Here is a 26,513-nt window from a genome sequence, read left to right as displayed (position 1 = left end):
AAAAATTGAATAAGATAGAGATCAGAATCGCGCTTCTCATCTGAAGTCAAAATTCAGAAAACTCCAATTGGGTGTCTCTGTAAGGCCCAATTCAAAAAAAGAATACCTTAAGCACATGCTTAAGTGCTTCCCTGGCAAAGTGGCCTAGCAGAAGGATTTTCCTAATGGAATGATGAGCTGCGTGCTGATTTTTAGCTTTCTGCAGCAGGTTTGGAATTCAAAAAGCTGTTTATTATTCAACACTCTGTTCTAAAGCAGAGAAAACACTTTTTATACGAAACTTCAAAAGCCTCTGTCACAAATATCAAGCCCATATTCTATGTGCCTTTGCCAAGTCAAATTAGGTTATTTTACTTGATATTAAGTTTGACAAGCAAAGAGACTGTGAAAACCAGAATTCCAACTGGACGGGCCTCCTGTAAATCAGTAATTTTTTTAGTGTTAAAATTCCAACAGTAGCCCTATTCTTTATTCTCAGATTATATTACTGCCTGTATTTATCTTGTCTGGAAATTTGCCTCATTGTATCCTAAACAACTTCTAATATTCTAATTCTTCAGGAATGTGAATAATACAAGTAGACTTTGTTTTGGCTAGCAAACTGGTCCTGCCACACGCAAATGTCTCTGGGACTTTGGTTTATATTTGCCACGAGAGATTATGCATTTCCTTATTATGCTAATTCATTGATACAGTAAGTATATCAGACTTTGTGCTCATCAGCAATAAAAAAAACAACCCTTCTATTACACATGATCCCTTGGGGGTGGGGGAGAATTACATATAAATGTGTATATTTTTAATATAACAGCTGTAGATAATTAAGTAAAAAAATTAATACTATGGTACATTTGAAAAAAAAAGCAAGATAGTCTCTCTGTGGACTGTACTGTCGGCGCCTTGCTGTCACTAACTGAACATTAAGGATTTCATCCAAATACCACTTATCCAGAAAAGAATATCCCACTGACATGTTTTGACTATGCCTGGAAAACAGGATCAGGGCCTTCAAGGAGTTGAGTGGTCCCAGATGTCACTGTATACTCTCAAGAAGAAATAAGTCCATGTTTTATCCTCCCTTATAATGAGATGATTGCTTAATAGTTGTACCTCAATTAGGGATGTGACATTTCCATGAGCCAGTGTCAATTCTTACGTAATCCTTGCAGTTTGCCACATTTGTGTTTGTACAAGTCTAAAAAAAAAAATACAAAGGATACCCACCAAGGATACTCGCTTTAAACATGGACAGGCTCACTTACCATCTCTATTCGTTCTATTCAGTCATCTTGCCAATACTCACTTTTACTCTTTGTATGGCCCCAGAAAAATTACCACATTCAGTCAAAATTAAGGACCAAAAGCAGATGTAATCAAATTATAATACGATATAATAATGTTTCAAAGAGAAACTGATGGGAAAAAAACTATGCATCTGATGAAGTGAGCTGTAGCTCACGAAAGCTTATGCTCAAATAAATTGGTTAGTCTCTAAGGTGCCACAAGTACTCCTTTTCTTTTTGCGAATACAGACTAACATGGCTGTTACTCTGAAACCTGTAGAAAATGTGGGACTTCAAAAGGTTTTGGTTCACATAAGCATCCAGAATTTAGGTACTTGCCCAATGTTCCCAAACATCTTGGTTCATATGGGCTGGGAATCTCAGGAGATTAGGCTTCTTCTTGCTTTTCAGTCAGAGTAGAATTACCAATAGAAAAGCTTTTCTCTCTCTCTCTATATATATATATTGCTACTTGTGGGCCCATCTGGAATCCAGAAGTGCAGCTAGATTCAGGTTGACTGGAATCTGAGTGGAGCTTCAGGGGAAGGAGGAAGGTGCTGACTTTACCTGTCTGAGTTTGTCCGTTCCTCATCTTGTGTTGTGGTGGCCTGGCTGACTCAGATGGGTGCAGTATTCTGTTAAGTGGAGAGACTGATTTATTTTTAAATAGTAATTTTAAGACTTCTATCAGCCAGTCAGGTGCAGCCAGTGTCAGAATATTTCCTTTATCAGCACTGAAATGAGCCCATCAGTGGGCTACATTTCTCTCTCCAGGGACTCTCATAGCAGTTGGAATGATCAAGCTAACTTTGAGTCCATAGAGTATGTATCTGGGGACTGGGCGTTCTCAATGGAAGGCTTTTGGCTGTTTTATTAAATTCCCTCATTTGTTCAAGATAGGCCTTTCACTGTGCAAAATTTTGTTTATCCCTTTTCTTAGCCTTTTGCCTGGGGGACGAGGAGGTTGGTATGTAATTTAGTTGTAGGGGAGGGATAAGGGAGTCTCTTGCTTTCTGAGGCTTGTACTTTTAAAAGTATGGAAAAATATGTCTAAGGGGAAGTTAAATAATTACCCATCATAGGGTATTTTTTACACTTCCCTCTGATGTATCTGGAACTAGCCACTACTGAAAACAAAATACTAGACTAGATGGGCCATTGATCTGATTCTGTTGGGCTATTGCTGTGCTCCTGTGTTTCTGTTTTGCACGTGCACACCGAGACATTGTAACTGGGCATATGCTATAAACAAGCACTGAGGAAGTGGTAGTGCAGTCATCACCATTCTCTGCAATATTGACATATTGGCCAACCTGCTTAGATGGGGGTTTCTTAGAGCATCAAAATCCTGAGAGCTTTTGGGCATGGGAGTTTCTGGACTTGTGATTTGTTTGAGGATCCCCTCTTCTCTGATGCACAAACTGAAGTGGGCAGCTTTTCCCATCTCATGCTGGCCCTCCCTGTCAGGATTTGTTTTGTCTGTACCACGGTTATTCAGCTTTCCATCTGAAACTATTCAACACAGCCTGACTCAAGAGTTGACACTAGCTTTTGTTAGTCAGTGATGATGTCCCTAGGGAAAAAAAATAGAGATTTCCTTTCTGAATGTGAATGTTGCAAAATAGTCAAGGTCAGATTTTCATTTGACGTAAATCAGAATAACTCCATTGATTCCAAGCTCAATATTTTTAAAAATGCTTTTTCACATGGGCATCAATTTGAGTTTTTGGTGGTAACTGCTGGGATTAGACAAACCTGTACTGGAAAAATAAGAAATGGACCAAAAATTTGCCCATTCCTTGGAAAAATCACAAACCAAACCTTTTATACTATATAGGAATGCTTAGTTCAGGATCTCACTACCAACTATATGTATTACAGCAGGAATTAGATGGGACAGTTCCTCCCATCTAATTACATGGTCCATTATCCTCCCACCATCTTCATCCACTTCTGACCTATAGTAGCAGGTCTTCTTGGAGGAGCAGTTTGATGACTTAATATATCCCTCCACCCCCTATTATACCTGGTCCCTCTCCCACATTTGCGGCTGGAAAAGCCCATTCCCCACAGACTACCAGTAGTAGCTCATCCTTTCAGGAGACCAAGAGCCATTCTCTAGTGCAATGGGACCCAGTTATCTCCCCACTAGTGGTGGGGAAAACGCAGAAGGTTAGTGGATTTGATACAGTTTTGAGAGTTCTAGGATCTGAGTGTTAGCCCGAAACTCTCAGAAGATCAGCCTTTCTTGTATATTTCCTGAGTGTCAGATTCTACTGAACTGGAAATTCTATTGGAGTGTGGTTTAATAGAGTATTTTGATGTTTATGCTTCTGATTCTGGCCACATCCAAGATTGAATAAGCATTTAAATATGTTCTCCAAAGGTTTTAAAAATTAATTAGAATCAAAAAGTTCAGGTTTGGGGCCCAAGAGTCAAAGATTTTTTCTTTATTCTTTTAAAAAAAAAATTCTCCCATCCCTAACACTTGCCACAGGTTCCATGAAGGATTGTTGCCATTTTGTGACCCAAACTGAGCTGGGGTGAAAGGATATGGTTGCTCTGTACAGAGTGCAGGTCCAAAGTGTGTGTGTGTGTGTGTAAGGCTCAGTTTCCCTTTATCCAGCTGCAGCTCTTTGCAGAGCCAGTCCCCAGGTTGTCTGGAGCAACCAGAGGGTGCTTTAACTTACCCCTTCTGTAAATGGACCTAAGGAGCACAAAATACAATTAGGGACTGATGTGGTGCAGGTGCATCTCAGTCATTCCTCCATCCCCCTGTTATGCCTATGCCATCAGAGGATGCCCCTTATACTGGGGTGATCCTCCCCAAAGTCAGTTATACTGCATTTGGGCAGACTCAAGAAGTAATTCTTCTGCTCTACTCTGTGCTGATTAGGCCTCAACTGGAGTCATGTGCCCAGTTTTGGTGCCACATTTCAGGAAAGATGTGGACAAATTGGAGAAAGTCCAGATAAGAGCAGCAAAAAGGGTTAAAGGTCTAGAAAACATGACCTGGGAGGGAAGATTGAAAAAATTGGGTTTGTTTAGTTTGGAGAAGAGAAGACTGAGCAGGATAATAGTTTTCAAGTACATACAAGGCTGTTATAAGGAGGAAGGAGAAAAATTATTCTCCTTAACCTCTGAGGATAGGACAAGAAGCAATGAGCTTAAATTGCAGCAAGGGCAGTTTAGGTTGGACATTAGGAAAAACTTCCTAACTGTCAGGGTCGTTAAGCACTGGACTAAATTGCCCAAGGAGGTTGTGGAATCTCCATCATTGGAGATTTTTAAGAGCTTGTTAGAAAACCGCCTGTCAGGGATAGTCTAGATAATACTTAGTTCTGCCTTGAGTGCAGGGGACTGAACTAGAAGACCTCTGGAGGGCCCTTCCAATCCTATGATTCTGTGTTACCAGAACAGTACAGAGCATCTGCACCACATTGGTGAAAATGGCCCAAGAGGTCTTTTACCTCTTGAAAGACAAAAAGAGAGAGAATCATTGAAGTAGACTTCTTGTTCATGTAAGAACTTGTAGTTGTAAAAGCCAACCAATAGGTCAGTGTGGGTAAATTTAACTGTCACAGTCACATAAAACCAAATCAGTCCACATAACTGGCCCGAAAGTGCTGCTTTATTGACTTCTCAGTAAATGCAGTTTATGTTACAAAAGAGATTCTTGTCTTACATCCTGGGGATAAAATCACTGGTTTGGGATTCATAAATGAGGTCTGTACAGGAAAAGGAGCTTATGCCAGTGATGTGAGAATTCACCATAAGAAATATTTACAAGCTATAAAGTCAGTTGTTAATTTCAGGTTATCAAAGCCAATCATCATACCTCAGTTCCCAAACAATATCTGATCATCATCATTATATTAGTAATCAGCCGCTGAGGAACAGCGTAGCTGAATTTACTTTAATGTATTGCACTTGTTTCCTTCACTAAATATTGAATTGCAACCTCAATTAACTAGTCAGTTCTCACTCAATTCTAGAGTGAGGGATGGGGGGAACTCTTATGAATGCCAATGGAAATATATACATGGGCTATAGGAAGCAGAAATGTGTGTGTAATTTGCATCAGGAGAGAAAATAAAGGCTGACAAGAAAGAAAGCTTGGTTCCAGTTTTAGAATATTATATCAGTGTCAAGTTATGAAATCCTTCAATGGGAATGAAGGTAACATGCATGAATATAAATATACTTCCAGATTTCTGACCTGTTTACACTAATATTATACACTTATAACAGTCTTTTTCATCCTGGTTGAATATTCATACTACTACAATTTTTCAAATTTTATATGTGAATTTTGTGTTCAGAAAAGTGATGGACAAAAAACAATGACTACAGGCAGGGGCAGGGCAGACAAACACACTTCAGGCTTCACTACAAACAGCTATGCTAAAATACTTCCACAATCACAGTATGTAACACCCCAGTTATTCTAATCCTGGACTCTGTACACAGCTCTAACAGTGACCCTCAGTCCTGACATGTAGTACTCTCTCCTGCCATCAGTTCTAGACCTGTCTTGAACAAAGACCACAAGTCATGCTAGATTATTAGTCATGCCAGTTTATTTAGGTTGTAAACTCTTCAAGGCAGGGATATGTGATTGTAAAGTGCTTAGCACAATGAGGTCCCATTTTTCGTTGGCCTGTGTGCCACCGTAATAAACATGAATAATTTACATTCTTGTTTTATGCCAGTGAAACTCCATTGATTTCAGTGGAGTCATTCCTAATTGACATCACTGTGAGAGTATAATGAGGCCCATAAAGTTCAGAGATGGAGAAAGATCTATTAATGAGGCCATCTAGACCAGTGGTCTTCCAACCTTGTCAATGTGCAGGCTGTCTCATTAAAGAAAGAGCTTCCCATTGATCGCCTCCAATCACAAAACCATTCACAGTTTAGTTCTCAAAATACTTTATTCTAAGGACTGCCAAAAAGGGGCTGCAGGCTACAAATGTATGACCTCTGATCTAATTAATCTCCCTACCAATGTAGGCTTATTCTCTACTGTACATGTTACCAAGTTTTTTCCTGTCTACCTGTCAGCATACCAAGCAATAGGGCTTCTACTACTTCCTGGAGGATAATATTCCACAATGCAATAGAGCTTGTAGTTTTGATGAGTGGTTAACTGTGGTTGAAAAAACAAACCGATTTTAACATAAAGACCCTCATTGAAAACCAGCTGTCAGAAATAAGGAGACCTGGTTTAATTTATTCTGACCTTACATCACAAGAAGCAATGGGACTCCTTCTTGAACTCTGGCATAATTCCAAACTGATGAAGACATTTTGATCAATGGCTACATATGTTCCTTTTACAATAAAATTAGGCACAGTATGACTTCAAAAGTGTCTAACAAATCATTGTAAGCTGCCACTCATTCCACTCAATCTCCTGGCCATGGAATGGGATTCATTGGATTGTATTTAGAGCTGTGCAAAACAGGTGAAAAATGTGCCCCTACATGTTGCAAGAAAATATTTGCTATTTCTTTCCCAGTGATTTTGTACTCCTCACCTTTCACTTGTCGGTGCAACTTGACAAAATGTCTTTTTTTTAAATGAGAAATATGGAAATTTCAATTTTAAACTTCACATTTTGACATCAACTTTCACTTTCAATTAACCCAAAGTTTGCTTTAAAAAAAAAAGTGGACCATTCCCAGTGAAAAACATGGTGAAATATTTGTTCCATTCCAAGATTATGTTGAAATGTGAAAGAATTTGTGTTCTGCATAGTTTCATTGTTGCTGTGTATAGCTCACACACCTCTACTTGTGTTTTAGAGGTTTACAAATCATAGGCCAAATTCAAGAATGATGTCAATGAAGTTGCACCTTTTGTGGCAGCAGTGAATACGACCCTCTGATTTTCCTTCCAGCCAATCTACAATGCCAATTCAACTAAATTTCAAAATGCCATATTTTGTCAAGGGCGTTGTCAGTTGCTTTTCTCAGAACATTGGACAATCAAGAACTCTGATTGGCTGATGAGGAGGGACTCTGTTGTTTTGTCCCAATGGAATGTTCCAATAGCATATTGCCAACAGGGAAGTTCTTCTGTCATTTAAAAAAATAAGGACATTGGGCCTGTTTCTGCTCTCACTTGTACCCGACATACACCCATCTAACTCCATTCCAAAGGACTTCACTGTAACAATTTAGGGAAGAGACCTTGCTATCATATGCAAGCTCAACCAGAATCTCTGCTCAATGTGCAGCATTGGCTAAAACAAACAAAATTAAGAGTGCGTAGGGAAGGAGAAAGAAAATAATACTGAAAATCTTCATTGGTACATCTTCCCCTGGACTGTTTAGTTCTGACCACACTACTGGTAAAAAGATATAGGAGAAACATATAAAGGGAGATTGAAAATGATTGGAGCTCTTTACTTTAGAGAGGAGATGAATAAGAGGGAACTAAATAAAAGTATTTACAATAATGAATGGTGCAGAGAAGGTAAATCTGACACTGCAGTTTATGCTCTCATAATGCAAGAATAAGGGAACATGGCATGAAATTGAAAAGCAACATTTTTAAACCAATAAACAGAGAGACCTTTTTCATAACCCACAATTAGCCTGTAACACTCCTTACCACAATATATTACTGAGGCCAAGAACTGAAAAGGATTGGACATTTACTTGGATAGCAAGGACATCCAAGTTACATTGGTAAGAGGAAACCAAACGAAAGGTTGAAAGGGATGTAAACTTATGCCTTAGGGCATAATACAACCACTAACTGATATGGAATTAGGAAGAAACTTTCTGTCTGGGCTGATTGTTCCATAAGTGCTTCCGGGTTTCTTACACTTTCCTCTGAAGCACATTGAATGTTTCGGTTGATGTGAGAATTATTTACTTAGATGCTCAACTGACTATTATTATTTACTATTACCTTGATAAAACTATAGCAGTACCTGGTGCATTACTGTCAAATAAAAGACAACATGCTACTCAATGAAGTTATAGTGTATATATTAAGAAAACACATATGCGGCAGGGACAAAAAGTTGCAGGGGAAAGGGGATGCGGGGGAACAAGAGCTACAGCAATAATTTAATGGAGCGGCTGAGGATGTGATGATGCAGGCATCTTGAGGGATTAACCTCATCGGTCTCTTTCCTTTTATCTTCCTTTATACATATACACATCAAGTAAGAGGATACAGGGAGGATACAGTTACATAAGCCTCATGGAAGAAGCGTATGCCTACCCACATTCACTACATCACACGCCGCTCCAATTGCCATTTGAAAAAGTATCAACTACCCAGGACAGTGGCAGGTCAGCAGGCGATGGGCCTGCCTTTGCTACTTTACTGCTTGCACTGTTATAATTATATTCCAGTGCAGTGCAGATTCCACAGACTTTCAGAATGGAGCCGGTGCCAACAGTTGAGTGCCTGACAAAGACACTGTAAATCATAAAGAAATCGGACTGTAGATCATTTCCCCTTTGCTGGCCGCTGCTTGATGCATCACAGCAAGGAGGAGATGTATCAGGAGTTTGGCCAGGAGCCCTTTTTCTGTGCACTCCCTAGTCTGTCTCCAAGGGAGTTTGCTTAAGCTTCTCCTTGGGCAGAAGAAATTGGGTAGGATTTTGTCAAGTCAGACAGCTTTGTGGGGAAAGTGGAAGAATAAGCAAAATAAATAAATAAATATCTCAGACAAAGTTCCTCTTGAGACTCTGTGGAGAACTGCCTGTAACCAGTTAATCAGTGTAATTGTTTCTAATTAGGCTCCAGAGGCACATCATAAGCATTGCTAGCTTTACAGAAGAAGGGGAGGGGGAGAGGTAAAGCTTGCATGCCATATTAATGACAATCATAACTCTCTGGGCAGCCAGGGAGGCTTCTGGTCTAATTAGAACCATTCTTACTGGAATGGGAGGCGACATGATTTGTGAAAAAGACACCCTCAGCATGTAATTTTCTATGTAACAAATCTAGAAAGATGGATACTCTTTGATCTTGATTCTCCTGTTATTGCTTTTCACACTGGGCAGGGCGCTTTAATGAAACAATCTCAGGGTAATTTACTGCCTTTGAAGTCCTGAAATGTGCTGCCAACAAAATTTCTGGTTTAGTGGCGGCTGCAGCAGCAGTTGTTGCTCAGTGTTGCTTAATGGAGCACCAAAACTGGAACATCGAGACATCAAAGTTGAAGGTGGCATGTGATTAATAAACTAAGCTATTCATTTGTTTCTGCCTCAGAGGCAATTTGACAATTTATTGTCACTGGCTAATTTACACTTTGTGAGTACTTGCTCTTACTAGTTATGCTGGCCATGGAGCAAGATAAATTATGTTTAAATGAAGGGGGTAGGGGAACGAACACTTCTCATGCATGGAGAAAGGGGGAGTTTATCTTCAAAGATGGTATTGGAAACAATGCAGGCAGGGGAAGCTGGGTTTCGGGGACTCCTCATCCCCGTTCCCCTCACCCATTCACTCCACCATGTCCCTGTTATATGCTGTTGTCAGGAAGCAAATCCCAATTAAAAGTGATTACAAGGGAAAAGCTACAGCGTTACTCTGAAGGAAGAGTCACACAAATGCTTGTGACTATTCAATTCTGTGGCAGAGAGGAAAGCGGCAGCGATACCAGGATAAAGGTGTGTCATAACTAAGGTTTAATATTTGGGGTTGCAGTAGTTTTGCCTTGTGGAGGGTTGAGTGGGCACTGCCCCAATCACTAGTTGCTGGAATCAGGAATAAAGTTTATGGAATTCACTGTGCATTGGAACTGCAGTGTGTGAATACTTGTCTCTGCAAAGCTACATAGTGTGTTACTGCTCCAGCAAAACAGCCAGTTTGTGGAAAAGTCTCGCAGGGGAGAAATAGGGCACTCCCATAGGGAAGGCATTATGACAACTCAGTGAACCCACCTTTGTGAGCAGGGGCAGAAGAAACCAGAGCCTAAGCGGTGGTGCCTGTCTTGCTAGGCAGTAAAAAGAAAGGTTCATATGCAGCCTCCCAAGCAAAAGTGCATGGAGGAGGAAAAATTCATGCAATAACTCTGTGGCTATTGTGGGAATACGGAGTCTGAGAATTGTACTCCCAGTAAATGGGAGCACTGGGGATGTGGACTCATAGAATCATAGAAATGTAGAACTGGAAGGGACCTCATCCTGTCCCGTTCCCCTTCCTCCCCCCACGCTGAAGCAGGGCCAAGTACACCTAGAATGGAAAAACAGACTCCGTACCCCATGGATCAGCTATGAGAGTGAACTCCCATTCCATGCTCTCTGATGATCCCCTTCCCCCGTGCGTGACAGTATGGCGGGATCAGTATCAATGCTGCTATTGGCTGCCAACCTCATTATTGTGGGAAAGAGAGTCAAGGAGTGCACGATGCGAAGTAATGCTTCCTTATGAGCTGGATACTGATTTTGCATAATTCCAAAAATTCAGCATAGAGAAGGAGTTTAAATCCAAGAGCTTTGTTTGGCCCATTTGCCTATATTTATAAATATTAGGCCCACTTGCAAAATTTGGATCTAGGGTCAAATTTTGACTCCCTTCCAAAGCGCTAGGCTATTCAGATCCATATCCATCTCTACCTCAGAGATGCTGATTTTGCAAAATTGGACTGGAAATCACTGGGGAGAAAGGCTTAGGTCCTGTCTACACTACAAACCCAGCCAGATATTTGCAACCAGTTTCTGACTCTTTTTCTCTCTCTCATTTGACACAGTTCCAAAAATATGTGGGTAACGTAGCCACACAGCAGCTTTTTTCACAATAGACCTGTGTTTGTGGCTCCACAGTGCCATTGCCTGTGCTTGGATTTGTGCATTGTGGGAGAATCCAGCCATCTATCCGACATTGCCTTGGCAGATTTTAGTGTGCTCAAAGTGTGCACTTTCACGTGGGTTTGGTGCCAGTGTAACAAAGTATCCTTGGGTGGGTGTCTGACCACAAATTTTGAAGGGCGGAGAACCAGCCAAGCTGGTTACATGTTGAGGTGGTCCTGAACACATGACAAAAAGCACTGTGCCAACCCAGTTACAGGAAAATCTCCATGTGCCAGCCCAGGTGGCCCTAATTACTAACCAAATATTAACTGTGTTGTGCATGGGCACGAATCATATTTATAGCCAATCATGTCATGAACTGGCTACACACTTGGTTCAAAGTAGTAGCGTAGGCAGGACGTTTTATGATATTTCCGGTATTTAGGATGACATTAGAAATATCAAGAGGATCAATCTGCCCTGTGTTATTATGGCACTTGCCCTTCCAGTTCTGGGTGGAGGTGAGAAGCTCAGAGATGTACAAGATTGAGCAATATAAAAATAAACAAGATGACTATTATTGAGCCTGTGAAAAATCTTGCTTCATGTTGAGTAGACGTTCTATGTGAAGACTCAGTTAGGTTCTTATTTTATCCATTGCATTTGGTCCATCTGTAAGTCCAGTTTTAGAGGATGGCAAAGATCTCAATGGAACAACCTTGTGCTAGGCAGAGAAGGCTAATTGTGTTAATACTCTTTTAAAAAAAAAAGTCCCATCTCCTTGATCTATGGGGGTTAACATGTAGCGTCCTGGCTCCTGTCACTGGAAAGCATGATTAGGACTTCAAAGAATATAGTGCAGGGTGAAATATAGCCAGGGAACAAGGAAAAAACAGGGGAAAGTAAGAAGCTTGTAAAAAGGGCAAAACAGAAAATAAAACCCAACAACCCACCCAGATCTTATAACGTACAATCACTGTCCATCTTAAATAGTCCCTTTTTATTAGCAGGTTTAGGGGACCCCAGACAGCAGCAAAATGTTATCTTAGGTCCATAGCCATGGGCATAGAGCAAGGAAAGTGAATTTGAAGACCTGGATACATCTGGAGTTTATCAGCTCTTTTCCTGGCTAGTATTACGGTAAACAATTATCTGTAGATCAGGAGACAGCAGGGACTTTAAAGACCCAAATTACAGAGAAAGGGAGAGAGAGGAGGAGAATACAGGAGATAAAAAGGAGCCTATGCATCTTATCGTACTAATGAAATCAACCTGACAATCATGCCAGGCTGCAAGGGTATTACACTGTCTGGTATTAAATGAGCAGTTACAGCACAGGCTCCTGTGTCAAACAGCAAATAGACACAAAAGAAATGAAAAATGCACTACTAGGTCATGGCAAGAGATTTATGGCGGGTGCTGAGACAGCTGGTCAGTTTAAAAACCTCCTCAACCGAGCTGTCAGGATAATAACATAACATATCCAAATGTTTTGATGACCATTTCAATGGATAAGGAATGTTCTGTTGTGCAGAATACCTTAGTGAGCCCTGAAATGAAATTAATAAGGGAATGGCAATAGCCTATGGTCGTTGCGGTCTTCATCTTTATGCACTGAGGGGCAATCAACTGACCAAAAAATAGGAAGAACTCAACTAGCCTTATGTAAAAATTTGACTAATATTCAGCTGTGACAATGCATAGCTACCCAGCTCCCCTTAACCCAGTAAACTTCTGGAAGGGCCAGCTGCTTCAATGGGAGCTGCATGAGGGCAGAATTTGGTCCAGAAATGTTCTTTACAACCTCCCCCCCACCTCAAGACAACTGTACGGCAGTATTTCTCAGCTGACAAGAGGTAACTGGGGACAATAGTGAGGAATACTGTAGTATTTTTATAAGGGCCTATTGGACACATTACAATTAAAAAAGCATTCAATATTATAGTAGAAGTTTTCCGTGGTTTTCATCCAGGTATCATCTGTGGTACAATGGCTGCATATTGCCACAGCCATAAACAACACGAAGATGTCTGACAGCTCCCAGCCTCAGAAACTGTCTCAGGAGCAGAGACTGAAATGGAAGGTCCCTACCCAGATGGAGCAGGACAGTGGTAGCTTGAAGTGTAAGGCACCTCAGAGATTTTCACCCTAAATATGGCTTCACAAACTAACCTGCCATGACTGTCTAGCTGGTCAAGGAGATAGATTTTTTTAATACGCTGTAAGCGTGCACGGTAAGGGTCACTAGTCTGGAGAGCTGGGTAAATACCAAGAAATTATGGCTGAGTGTTCACTTTTTTAAGAAAAGAATTTGCTTGGACTCTGTTCACAGAGTTTGTGTTTGATTTTTATATTAGCTTCCTGTAAATATGCTAAAATACAAGTTTATTTGGTAGGAAGATTCATGGAAATAGCCACTGTAAGCAACTATTAAAGAATATTCGTGGAAAGCAAAGACTGGGTCAAATTCTTAGCTGTGGTCCAAGCCCTTTGTGCTATTTTGGTAGTTCAAAGGGGCTGGAAAGCAGCCAGATATCTCTGGCTGTGGATTTCTGCTCCACTATCACTTCAGTGCCCCGTGTAAAGGTGTGTCAGGATTGGAATGCAAGGTGAAATGGCTGAAACAAGTATTAACATGCTCGGTCTATTCTTGGCTGGCATACTGGCCACTTCAGTGGCTCTAAAACTATGCTGGGGTTGAGTCTGGATCTGGCAAAGAACCAGCAGCAGACTCAGGAAGTTGCAACTGGGTCCTCTATGTTCCCGCCCCACTTCTGGTTCTGACCAGTGAATACTGGGTGTAGGGGACAGTCTGGCCCCTTTGACTGTATAATCACAAGTATTTGCACCAGAAGCCTGATTACAGGAATTAGGATCATACGCTCCCTGAGCATAAGCATATCAATGGAAACTAACCAAATATCAAATATTTGCAATAAACTGCTGATGAACAATCTACAGACCAAAAATGTCCAATAATTCTGACTAACAAATTTGAGAAAATCGCTCTCTGCTCTCAGACAAATCATGGACAACAAAAGACGCAAAATTAATTGTTCATTTATTATGTATCACAAATGATTCATCCAGCTCTGCCAATCTTCATGAGGCTGGCAGGGTCTCCGAACCAAAGTTGTTGGTGTCAGGATTCTGAAAATCCTGTCATGAGACCTTTGTATCCCAAGTCAGAATTCCACCAATGACGCATAAAGCGACCTGGGTTTCACATGTGTATTTTTGAGATTCCATAAGAATTTGGCCTGTAAATCTACCTATGACTATACAAAGCCTTCAAACCTTTAAAGTGTCCCCGAAATAATCTTGATTGATGCTTTCTGGACTAGATGACCTCTTGAGGTTCCTTGAGGCCCTGTGTTTCTATGATTCGTTGTATGGCATACTTTGACGAAACTACCAGTGGATACAGTTCCTTTGTAGGTTACACAGAAAATATAGTCAGCTTTTCAAATGATCTGTGACAACAAGGTCACTCTCCTTATCCATCAATATATTTGATAACATAACCAGTGCCTTGTCGGTGTCAAATAATGGGGGTGGGGGTAAGAATTACATTTTAAAAAAATCTGAGAAATACAAAGTGACATCAGAGGTGAAATTTTGGCTTTGTGACTCACTTAAGGTGGAGTCAAAGATCAATAGTAAAGAGGCTTTCAGATACCTTTTTTTTTTTTTTTTTGCTACAGGCATTAAGGACCTGTAACAATTTTCCTGACTAATAAATGCCGTAATCCTATAATTGACACTTACATATTTGTACACGTTAGACCAAATACAGTTAAAAATTTTCCAGTGGACTGGGGGAAAACAAAGAAATGACTTGTTTCCTCTCTCTCCAAACTAACAATGAATACACACTTGCCACCTCATCCAAATTTAGGGATGGGCGAGAATGAAATAAGATCCAGCACAAACCTTTAGCTAAACCTTCGTTGTTGTTTTTCTGAGGTTTGAAAAAATTCAGTTAAGTTTTAACATTACCTTTCTATGAGCCTCTGAGTAGCCTGATACCAACTGGGATGGGAAATGGGTGTGCCAATGTACTATGACAGTGTGATGCATTTTCTAGGATTGAGAATTGTGGGAGGGGGATTTGAAAACTCAAAAACTTTGTGGCAGAGTTTCTCAACGTCTGTCTCTCTTTCCCCCAGTTTTGTGGGCTTTATTAGGCACATAATGCTGAAAAGATTGGAGTGTCTTACTGGAGTCCATGGGATTTGAGGCACTTAACACCATGCAGGACTAGATTGTAGTCTTTGAACTACACTATATCCAGGGGTGTTGCCTTCAAGGTTTGGAGTCGGTTTAAAAAAAAAAAAATCACGAAGCCTGTTTGGCCTATCTTTTTGCCAAGTCCTAATGCAGCTGAGGTGTTTTAAGAGACTCGGCCTGTACTGTCCCATTGATCCACAGGCTGGATGTGTAATCTGCAATTCTGATCCTGTTTATGCCACAGAAGGATCTTACCTTGATCTTTTTAAGCATTTTTCAAGTGGTAACTTTTTATTTGGAACAACAGCAAAAGACATGAAATACATTCAACTGGTGTTACATAATATATTTACATTTGCAATTTAGGATTATTTAATTCCTACTCTTCTGGCCTGAAATCTTTTGGTTTTTTTTAAACTTCTATCAGATTGCTAGAAACTTCTGTTTTTAAAAAATACATTATCACTTATTAATAGTCTTGAATTGTTTTAAAGGCAAAGGACCAGATTCTTTCTGGTCTGCAAAGGCCGCTTTGTGCCACATAAGTGATGTGAGAGTAGTCTTAAAGTGGCTGGAGAGGGTCAGTGGATAATTCCTCCTGTGAAGGGGAACTCTGCTGGCAGAGATCTGGCAGTGGTTGCTCATGTGCCAGCTACCACCACAACCCCTGGTGTAAGGAGAAGGAGTGGCCATATCAGTGGTGTTCCAGGTGGGGCATGGCAGGAGCATGGCAGAATAGACCTTGGATAGAGTGGGGAATCAGCCCAAAGAACCAATAATATATTGACATTGAAGCTAATTTTGTTTTGTATGATTAGTCACGATTGCTTGACTGTACATACTAGGCCAGATTCTCAGTTGGTGTAAATTGTAAATGATGCAAATCCATTCATTTCAATTGAGCTATGTCAATTTACATGAACTGAGAATCTGAACCAGTTCTGAGTTGTTATCGAAGTGTCTCTGTTGAGCGTTGGTCTGGTTTGCAATGAAGCTCATCCTCTGTCATGTATAGATTTTTTCTTTTTTTAAGATTAATTTAATTTAATAAAACCTGAAGCATTTGGTTCAGTAGAATACACGAAGAATTACAAGTTTGTAAATAGGATTTTTTTTATAAGGTGAAAGTAGTTTTTGCATGTCTGACAGGGTACCTTGTGAAGTTATTATTCACAAAAATAGCCAAGCTCTCTGGAAGCAAAACATGTTCTGCAAATATTTTCCTCTCCCTTGGCTTATTTAACGGTTTAAATCTCTCAATCTCTTCTTTTTCCCGAGGCAGTTGTCAGTGCATTTTTTTTTCCAGATTTCCCAGGCAGATATATTATCTTGTGATCCACCCCATGGCTGCGAATGTCACATCTTGCTGTTTGACATGCTGCCTCTCCAAAAGACATACCACCCGGAGGACAGGCATGGGGTGAAGTGCCTACGTACTTCCTCAGCAATCACACTCGTAAAAAACACAACAGCTTGAAGATATCTATGCAACGTTACCTACAAAATGTCCTCTAACTACAAGCAAAACCAAGGATAGTTGCATTCCTTTCTCCTCACCCAGTTTTTCATTGCTCTTTAGTGTGGGGAGATGGAAAACAGGTACATGAAAGCCAGCACATCTGTATTCAAAATTGTTGCCTCTGCCACAGGGCATGATCGCCTTTCCTTAAGCAAAAGACCTGGGGTTTGAGCCGAATCCCATGAAAGACTCCAGCCACTTACTACAGTGGACTTTGATTCAGGCCCCTAGTGATAATTGCCATTGGAAGGAATTCAGTGTTGATCAATTGTCCCGACATGTTAAAAGCACTGTACTGATGGAAATGCTGTTATTTGCATGAGATATAAAACCAATGTCTGACCACTTGTGGTCATCAAAAATCACATGACACATCTCCAAAGAGTAATAATAGTAGTCCTGAGGTAACTATATTCTGCCTAAATTCCCCTTGCAGTTTCAGTTACATATAATACTAAGATTATTCACTTTCTCTAGTGGAGTGTTATACAGTGTTAAATGGGAGGCATGCAACACCCCAGAGGTGAGTGCATTACAGAAATGGGTGGTGTGATTCCTGTATATAGTATGTACAAGGCCAAAGACTATTATGTGGCAACCTTGTAAAAAATCTGGAGTAATTCAAGTGAAATGAATGGAATTGCATAAAGAATTCATATTCATATTCATATGTGCAAACAGTAGACGCACACATACTCCTGGCAAATGCTAGACCCTGTTCCCTTCAGCTATAGTAGTACAGGCCTCAACCACTCAGTTAAAGAAGATCTCCCACAGTTAGCAAGCCCCTTTTTCCTCTTTGTGGGTCAGTTGCCAGGGGCCATTAGACACACATATCAATACACACAAAAGGCATTACAGTTACTCTGAATTAGCACTGGTATAAGTGTGAGCAGAATTTAGCCTACAGTCTTTAAAGCACTTTGGGAATTCTTTGGGATCAAGCTTTATAAATGTGAGATGTAAAATATTATGGGCTTGCGTACATAGGAAGTTTAGTTTGCACTGAGTTGATGCCTAACACTAAATTTTATGTGCCTGGCCCCATGAGAAACACCTCCTTTCCCCTTTTAAGCTTATTCCTGAACAAGTCGACCCCAGCTCTCACTCTCCACCCCAAGAGGCACTTTCAACACAATGTTCCAATTTCATTGATTTGTCTAGATTATTATGAAAATGATTTTGTTTTCAATACCTTTTATTTTAGAGTTATTGGAGTTCCTTGCTTTTTGATGTTGTTTGGTTGGGGTTTTTTTTTGTTTTTGTTTTGTTTTTGGTTTTACCTAGATGGTCGATTATGCACCAATAATTCAAATTGTAGCTTTGTGTTTTCAACTGAAATTGTTTATGTCCCTTATTTTCCTTATTGTGTAGTTTAGCTCTTTGGTGATTTAGAAAAAAAGATGCCTAAAAAAAGAAAAGAGAGAGAAAGAAAAGAGAGAGAAGTTAAACATACCAAGTTATATGGTTTTATTAAATTTTACCAAATGAAGAATGAAAGATTTTTGTCAGTTATCTTTTGTGTGTTATCTGTTGTTTTCTATTAGTTCAGTCCAGCAGTGTAAAACACCCAATTCAAAAAGAAGTCCTCAAGGGGCTGTTTTTAACAGTCAAAGAATAGTCATTCACCCAACTTCTAGATGTCAGCCTCTGAGCGCCCTCTCCTCTCTGCCCTGTCTCTGTGGAAGGAAAATGAGAAAGTTCTTTAGCTAAAACGAACATTGAACTTAATTGCTTAGATTAAAAAAGGAGGAGGCATTTTAAGAATGGATTGCTCACAGAGTTTGTAGGAGTCACTCATTCCTTCTGCATCTTTATCTTCAGCCTGATATGAGTTTAACCTTTGCTACTAATCCTCTCATTATCCGAGTTCCTGGCCCAGCTTTAGTCTCTAAAATTGTTTTTCTCAGAAAATAAAGTGTGTGCATTTGTTTTTCTTAAAGGAAACAAACTCTTCTCTGCAAATGTAATGACCACATTTGTAGTTAGGCAGTTGAAAATAAAGGGACTGAAATCTCATGCTTAAAGACTTCCTGTGTATTGCAGGGCTCAGGAAGGGACTTTCCCTCCACCCACATATAGAACTGCTCAGTGGTCAGACAGGAAAGAACCTGGAGGTGTTTAAGATTTCATGATGCCTCTGAAACCTTTTGAAAAATTCCAGAGGCCTCCTATAGCATTTTAGAGTGGTTTGTTTATTTATATATTTATTTTACATGAAAGAAATGGTGAAATACCCTGTTTCAGCACTGCTGAGGTTCTGCACCATGGGTTCCTATTTCTCTCCTGGTTAATTCTTATTTTCTGCTATAGGTGAGTCTAGACTGAGCAGATATCTGTTTCCCTTCATTTCCTGTTTGTTCTTGTTCTGTCTGACACATGTGACCAGTCACATGACATGAATAGCGAAAGTGCATAGTGGTCAGTTTGTGAACAAAGCACTAGCTAACATTTGTTTAAACACATTAAACAATTAAAACCAGAAGACACTCTGTGAAACTGGAAGATTGCAAATTCTATTCTGATAAAAAAGAAACACATTTGCACACAACATGAAGTAAGCCAGTGGAATGTATTGCCAAAGATATCATTGAGGCTAGAAGCTTCGAAGGATTAAAAAGGAATTAATTTTTATATCAATAACAAGAATAGCCAGTTATAATAATAAATGCTCAGAATATAAACAAGTGTGTTGGAGGAGATAAGCTTTCATGCTTCAGGGCATAAGCCAACATCTGACTAATGGGGGTTAGAGGAAACTTTCTCTGGTAAAAAGTCACTGCAATTTAGGCTCTCAAGTCACTTAGTCACTTTTGAAAATCCCAGCCCCTGGACTGATCTGATCCAGCGTAAGGCAAACAGGAAATGCCAATGTTCTTAATCACCAAACAATGGCAAATAATTAACAAATTTGTAAAAATCACAATTCACAAACAGAAAAAAACCAGCTAACTTTTTTCCAGTAAATTATCCCTGCTAAATAATTTGATCAGCTGTATTCCTGCTTCAGTGGTCATATAGTCCGTGCACAGGCAAACACCCATTGCACTTGTGCCTGAGCAAGGAACATGCAAAACCTCAGGGTTTGGCCTATTCATTATTCAGAATGATTATTATTTAACTGGCCTAGTAAATACTTCTGAGACTGAAATGGAGGCCAAGTCCATACTTGAAAGAGCTTCCATTCTAAGCCCTAGTCTACACTAGGAGTTGAGGTTGAATTTAGCAGCATTAAATCAATTTAACCCTGCACCCGTCCACACGACGAAGCCCTTTTTTTCGACTTAAAGGGCTCTTAAAATCGATTTCCTTACTCCACCCCCGACAAGGGATTAGCGCTGAAATCGGCCTTGCTGGGTCGAATTTGGGGTACTGTGTACGCAATTAGACGGTATTGGCCTCCGGGAGCTATCTCAGAGTGCTCCATTGTGACCGCTCTGGACAGGACTCTCAACTCAGATGCACTGGCCAGGTAGACAGGAAAAGGCCCGTGAACTTTTGAATTTCAATTTCCTGTTTGGCCAGCATGACAAGCTGCAGGTGACCATGCAGAGCTCATCAGCAGAGGTGACCATGATGGAATCCCAGAATCGCAAAAGAGCTCCAGCATGGACCGAACGGGAGGTACGGGATCTGATCGCTGTATGGGGAAAGGAATCCGTGCTATCAGAACTCCGTTCCATTTTTGAAATGCCAAAACCTTTGTCAAAATCTCCCAGGGCATGAAGGACAGAGGCCATAACAGGGACCCGAAGCAGTGCCACTTGAAACTTAAGGAGCTGAGGCAAGCCTACCAGAAAAACAGAGAAGCGAACAGCCGCTCCAGGTCCGAGCCCCAAACATGGGGCTTCTATGATGAGCTGCATGCCATTTTAGGGGGTTCAGCCACCACTACCCCAGCCATGTTGTTTGACTCCTTCAATGGAGATGGAGGCAACACGGAAGCAGGTTTTGGGGACGAGGAAGATGATAGCTCACAGCAAGCAAGCAGAGAAACCATTTTTCCCGACAGCCAGGAACTGTTTCTCACCCTGGACCTGGAGCCAGTACCCCCCGAACCCACTCAAGGCTGCCTCCCTGACCCGCCAGGCGGAGAAGGGACCTCTGGTGAGCGTACCTTTTTAAAATACTATACATGGTTTAAAAGCAAGCATGTTTAATGATTAATTTGCTCTGGCATTCGTGGCTCTCTTGGATATACTCCCAAAGCCTTTGCAAAAGGTTTCTGGGGAGGGCAGCCTTATTCCATCCACCATGGTAGGACACTTTACTACTCCAGGCCAGTAGCACGTACTCGGGAATCATTGTACAACAAAGCATTGCAGTGTATGTTTGCTGGCGTTCAAACAACATCCGTTCTTTATCTCTCTGTGTTATCCTCAGGAGAGTGATATCATTCATGGTCACCTGGTTGAAATAGGGTGCTTTTCTTCAGGGGACACTCAGATGTGCCCATTGCTGCTGGGCTGTTTGCCTGTGGCTGAACAGAAATGTTCCCCGCTGTTAGCCATGGGGAGGGTGGAGGGGCTAGCCACACACTGTGGGGAGGCAAAATGCGACCTTGTAACGAAAGCACATGTGCTATGTATGTAATGTTAACAGCAAGGTTTACCGTGAAAGAGTGTACCCATTGTTCTATAAAATGTGTCTTTTTAAATACCACTGTCCCTCTTTTTCTCCACCAGCTGCATGTGTTTCAAGGATCACAGGATCTTCTCCTTCCCAGAGGCTAGCGAAGATCAGAAGGCAAAAAAAACGCGCTTGTGATGAAATGTTCTCTGAGCTCATGCTGTCCTCCCACACTGACAGACCACAGACGAATGCGTGGAGGCAGACAATGTCAGAGTGCAGGAAAGCACAAAATGACCGGGAGGAGAGGTGGCAGGCTGAAGAGAGTAAGTGGCGGGCTGAAGAGAGGGCTGAAGCTGAAAGGTGGCGGCAGCATGATGAGAGGAGGCAGGATTCAATGCTGAGGCTGCTGGAGGAGCAAACTAAAATGCTGCAGCGTCTGGCTGAGCTGCAGGAAAGGCAGCAGGAGCACAGACCGCCGCTACAGCCCCTGTGTAACCAACCTCCCTCCTCCCGAAGTTCCATAGCCTCCTCACCCAGACTCCCAAGAACGCGGTGGGGGGGCCTCCAGCCACCCAGCCACTCCACCCCAAGTGGGATTGCCCAAGCAACAGAAGGCTGGCATTCAATAAGTTTTAAAGTTTTAAACTTTTGAAGTGCTGTGTGGCCTTGCCCGTCCCTCCTCCACCACCCCTTCTGGTGCTTCTCTCCTCCACCACCCCTCCTGGGCTACCTTGGTAGTTATCCCCCTATTTGTGTGATGAATGAATAAAGAATGCATGAATGTGAAGCAACAATGACTTTATTGCCTCTGCAAGTGGTGATTGAAGGGAGGTGGGGAGGGTGGTTAGCTTACAGGGAAGTAGAGTGAACCAAGGGGCGGGGGGTTTCATCAAGGAGAAACAAACAGAACTGTCACACCGTAGCCTGGCCAGTCATGAAACTGGTTTTCAAAGCTTCTCTGATGCGCACCGCGCCCTCCTGTGCTCTTCTAACCACCCTGGTGTCTGACTATACGAAACCAGCAGCCAGGCGATTTGCCTCAACCTCCCACCCCACCAGAAACGTCTCCCCCTTGCTCTCACTGATATTGTGGAGCGCACAACAAGCAGTAATAACAGTGGGAATATTGGTTTTGCTGAGGTCTAACCGAGTCAGTAAACTGCGCCAGGGTGCTTTTAAACGTCCAAATGCACATTCTACCACCATTCTGCACTTGCTCAGCCTGTAGTTGAACAGCTCCTGACTACTGTCCAGGCTGCCTGTGTATGGCTTCATGAGCCATGGCATTAAGGGGTAGGCTGGGTCACTAAGGATAACTATAGGCATTTCAACTTCCCCAAAGGTTATTTTCTGGTCTGGGAATAAAGTCCCTTCCTGCAGCTTTTGAAACAGACCAGAGTTCCTGAAAATGGGAGCGTCATGTACCTTTCCCGGCCATCCCACGTTGATGTTGGTGAAACATCCCTTGTGATCCACCAGTGCTTGCAGCACTATTGAAAAGTACCCCTTGCGGTTTATGTACTCGCTGGCTTGGTGCTCCGGTGCCAAGATATGGATATGGGTTCCGTCTATGGCCCCACCACAGTAGGGAATCCCATTGCAGTAAAGCCATCCACTATGACCTGCACATTTCCCAGGGTCACTACCCTTGATATCAGCAGATCTTTGATTGCGTTGGCTACTTACATCACAGCAGCTCCCACAGTAGATTTGCCCACTCCAAATTGATTCCCAACTGACCGGTAGCTGTCTGGCGTTGCAAGCTGCCACAGGGCTATTGCCACTCGCTTGTGAACTGTGAGGGCTGCTTTCATCTTGGTATTCTTGCACCTCAGGGCAGGGGAAAGCAAGTCACAAAGTTCCATGAAAGTGCCCTTACGCATGTGAAAGTTTCGCAGCCACTGGGAATCGTCCCAGACCTGCAACACTATGCGGTCCCACCAGTCTGTGCTTGTTTCCCGAGCCCAGAATCAGCATTCCACCACATGAACCTGCCCCATTAGCACCATGATGCCCACATTGCCAGGGCCCCTGCTTTGACAGAAGTCTGTGTCCATGTCCTCATCACTCTCGTCACCGCACTGACGTCGCCTACTCGCCCGGTTTCGCTTTGCCAGGTTCTGGTGCTGCATATACTGCTGGATAATGCACGTGGTGTTTAATGTGCTCCTAATTGCCAAAGTGATCTGAGCGGGCTCCATGCTTGCTGTGGTATGGCGTCTGCACAGAAAAAAGGCGCGGAACGATTGTCTGCCGTTGCCCTGACGGAGGGAGGGGCGACTGACGACATGGCTTACAGGGAATTAAAATCAACAAAGGGGGTGGCTTTGCGCGAAACTGAATGGCCCCCTTAAGGATAGAACTCAAAACCTCAAGGATAGAACTCAAAACTGGGTTTAGCAGGCTGTTGATTTCACAGAGGGAGGGAGGGAGGAGAAAATGAGTACAAAACAAATCTGGTCTATTTCTTGTTTTGAGCCACTTCATCTATCTTTATACATCTTGCTGGCAGCAGACTGTGCAGTACGACTGCTAGCCATCATCATCTCCTGGGTGCTCGGCAGAAGACGGTACAGTATGATTACTGGCCATCATCTTCTGCTAGTTGCAGATTAAAAGACAGTGCGGGACTGAATCGCCACAAGACAAAACAAGGGAAATGACCTGGCTGAGTCACTCCCATGTTTGCCCAGGCTCCCGGTTAAAAGAGCACCCAGGACTACGTTGACGACGGCTACCAGTCATACCGCACTATCTGCTGCCAAAAGGCAATAAACTGCTGCTGTGTAGCAATGCAGTACCACGTCTGCCAGCACCCAGGAGACATACAGTGACGGTTAGCTGAGCGGGCTCCATGCTTGCCATGGTATGGCGTCTGCACAGGTAACTCAAGAAAAAAGGCGCAAAACGATTGTCTGCCTTTGCTTTCACGGAAGGAGGGAGGGAAGGGGAGCCTGATGATATGTACCCAGAACCACCTGCAACAATGTTTTAGCCCCATCAGGCACTGGGATTTTTACCCAGAAATCAAATGGGCGGCGGAGACTGCGGGAACTGTGTTATAGCCACCCACAGTGCAACACTTCGGAAGTCGACGGTTGTCTCGGTACTGTGGACACACTCCGCCGACTACATGCACTTAGAGCATTTGTGTGGAGGGACACACAATCAACTGTATAAAAACGCTTTCTACAAAACCGACTTCTATAAATTCTACCTAATTTCGTAGTGTAGACATACCCTAAGGAATGTAAATTTCAGGACTAATCAGGCTGTAGCAGATATAACTCAAACTTCAAATCTCCAACTCAGTGCGGTTTCAGATTGGGTGTAGGCTCAGGATGGTGTTTATTCTGTATGGACATCTGGTTTGCCATCTTGCTTCGAAGCACCTTGAATTCAGTTCTAGACATCTCTTCTACCGAGGACACCTGACAGCATGGGATCTCAATATGGGGATCTTGACCTCCCTCCCTTTCTTTATCGCTAGATGAATGAGGATCATCAAACTATGGAAGACGGGATCCCAAAGTTGTTTTCATGTTGTAACATGGGATCATGGTCTGAAAAGAGAACCACTGCCTTACAGCAAGCCATTAAGATAGGCAGAAAAATGAGGACTAAACTGAGCCAGGAATTAAAGGATGCAGGGGCTATGAAAACAAGGTTATACTAAAGAATCAAGCAGCACAAATACAGTGCACAAAATTTCCCTCCTCACCTTGTGTAAATAGACAATGTATTCATAAATTAGAAAAAAGACTCAGCAGACTGAACAATCCTTTGTTCATCGTTTCTGCTGTATGCTTAGAACTATCATACCACAACACACCCCACATGATGGAAGGTCACTTTTTCCTTTGCACCCAGGAATGAGTTAGGATTACAGTATCTGTGGTAGCTTTTAGTCATTGCAAAATAATTGTTGCAAACTTTTATAGATGTTGTTTGTGGGGTAGGGGGCGGGGGTTCCTCTCCTTGATCTGTGTGGCTGACTCACATAGCTGTAAGGGGAGACTCAGAAGCAAATTGCTGCAGGATCTTAAATCACTGAGCTCTTTGGAATATGCACTCACAGTTTGTTTGGTTTCACTTAATCCTGACACTGAAGCTACTGTTCCGTCAATCAACAACTGGATGGTCCGTAACTTGTTTTGAACCAAGTAAATATCAGCAATAAATGGCGTACCGTGAAACAGAAAAATGTAGTTTAGCATTTGTAATTTAAAAAGTAGCTGGGATTTCACAAACAAATAAAAAGGCTATACAGTGGCTATCTGCCACAAAGTGGTAGGGCTTTGGTTATCTCAGTCTAGGCTCATAGTTGTCCACATTTGAGAAAAATTGGTAATACCAAAACGGGCATATGACAATCTTGTTGCCAGTCTCAGGAAAGAGGCCAAAGAATTAATTTGTCTTATAGACTCACACATGTGAGTGAGTCCTCCAGAACATGGCTGATGCATATTGACTAGGAGGTGTGAGGAAAGCTTGCACTGCTGCTTTCATGCTGTCTCATTTCCATGGAATAAAAGAGGACTTTCCAGAGTCTGATGACTATTTAAGTTCTAGTGCAACTATTCTTGGTCAGATGTTCCTCTCTCTGCTCTTTAGAAATGTGCTATTTTTAGCCAGCCAACCAGTTGCCATTCCAGGGAACTGTTGGGCTAGTAGCAGTACAAAGAAAGTAGAGCATAATTTACAAATTTTGTGGAGACCTGCGATCCATGGGAAATGCCAGTGAAATCCCCACAGAATTCGGAGACCACCACCAGTGCCCACTGGAGCCAGGCTGCTCCTGAAACCACCCTTCCCACAGTAATGGTCGTACCGTATGAAATGTTGCTGTGCCACAGCCTATTAAACCTGTGGAGCGAGTGTTCAAGAAGTTCAAGTTCAAGAAGCAGACCTTGTTATACAAATTACATTATAAGCGCTGGTGTTCTCAGAGAGAATATGCCTTATGAAGGGCTGCTCCCCTAATACCCTGTCTCTCTTGGCCACATACACCCTCACCTGGGTGAATCAAATATCCTGTGTAGTGGCCACCGAGGGTTTCGAGGTGCCAATACAGTGAGAAAATGCTACTGTTTCTTTGCTACCTTTCCCTTCCACATGAACACCTAGAATTTCCTCTTTTCTCCTCCT

General features: G+C 42.1%; 1 long non-coding RNA gene across 2 annotated transcripts in view; it reads left to right on the top strand.

Moving 5' to 3' along the window:
• The window catches only part of LOC141992765 (uncharacterized), a 250,341-nt gene extending 228,596 nt beyond the window's left edge, over nucleotides 1–21,745 (top strand). For both annotated transcript variants that reach the window (XR_012640645.1, XR_012640644.1), the window contains exon 3: nucleotides 21,479–21,745. This is a non-coding gene — a long non-coding RNA (uncharacterized LOC141992765). The remainder of the gene's footprint in view (nucleotides 1–21,478) is intronic.
• Nucleotides 21,746–26,513: the final 4,768 nt, after the last annotated feature.

Source organism: Natator depressus, chromosome 8, assembly GCF_965152275.1.
Source record: "Natator depressus isolate rNatDep1 chromosome 8, rNatDep2.hap1, whole genome shotgun sequence".
NCBI lineage: Eukaryota > Metazoa > Chordata > Testudines > Cheloniidae > Natator > Natator depressus.
The sequence above is the reverse complement of the archived record's forward strand: the minus strand, read 5'-3'. Positions and strand labels throughout refer to the sequence as shown.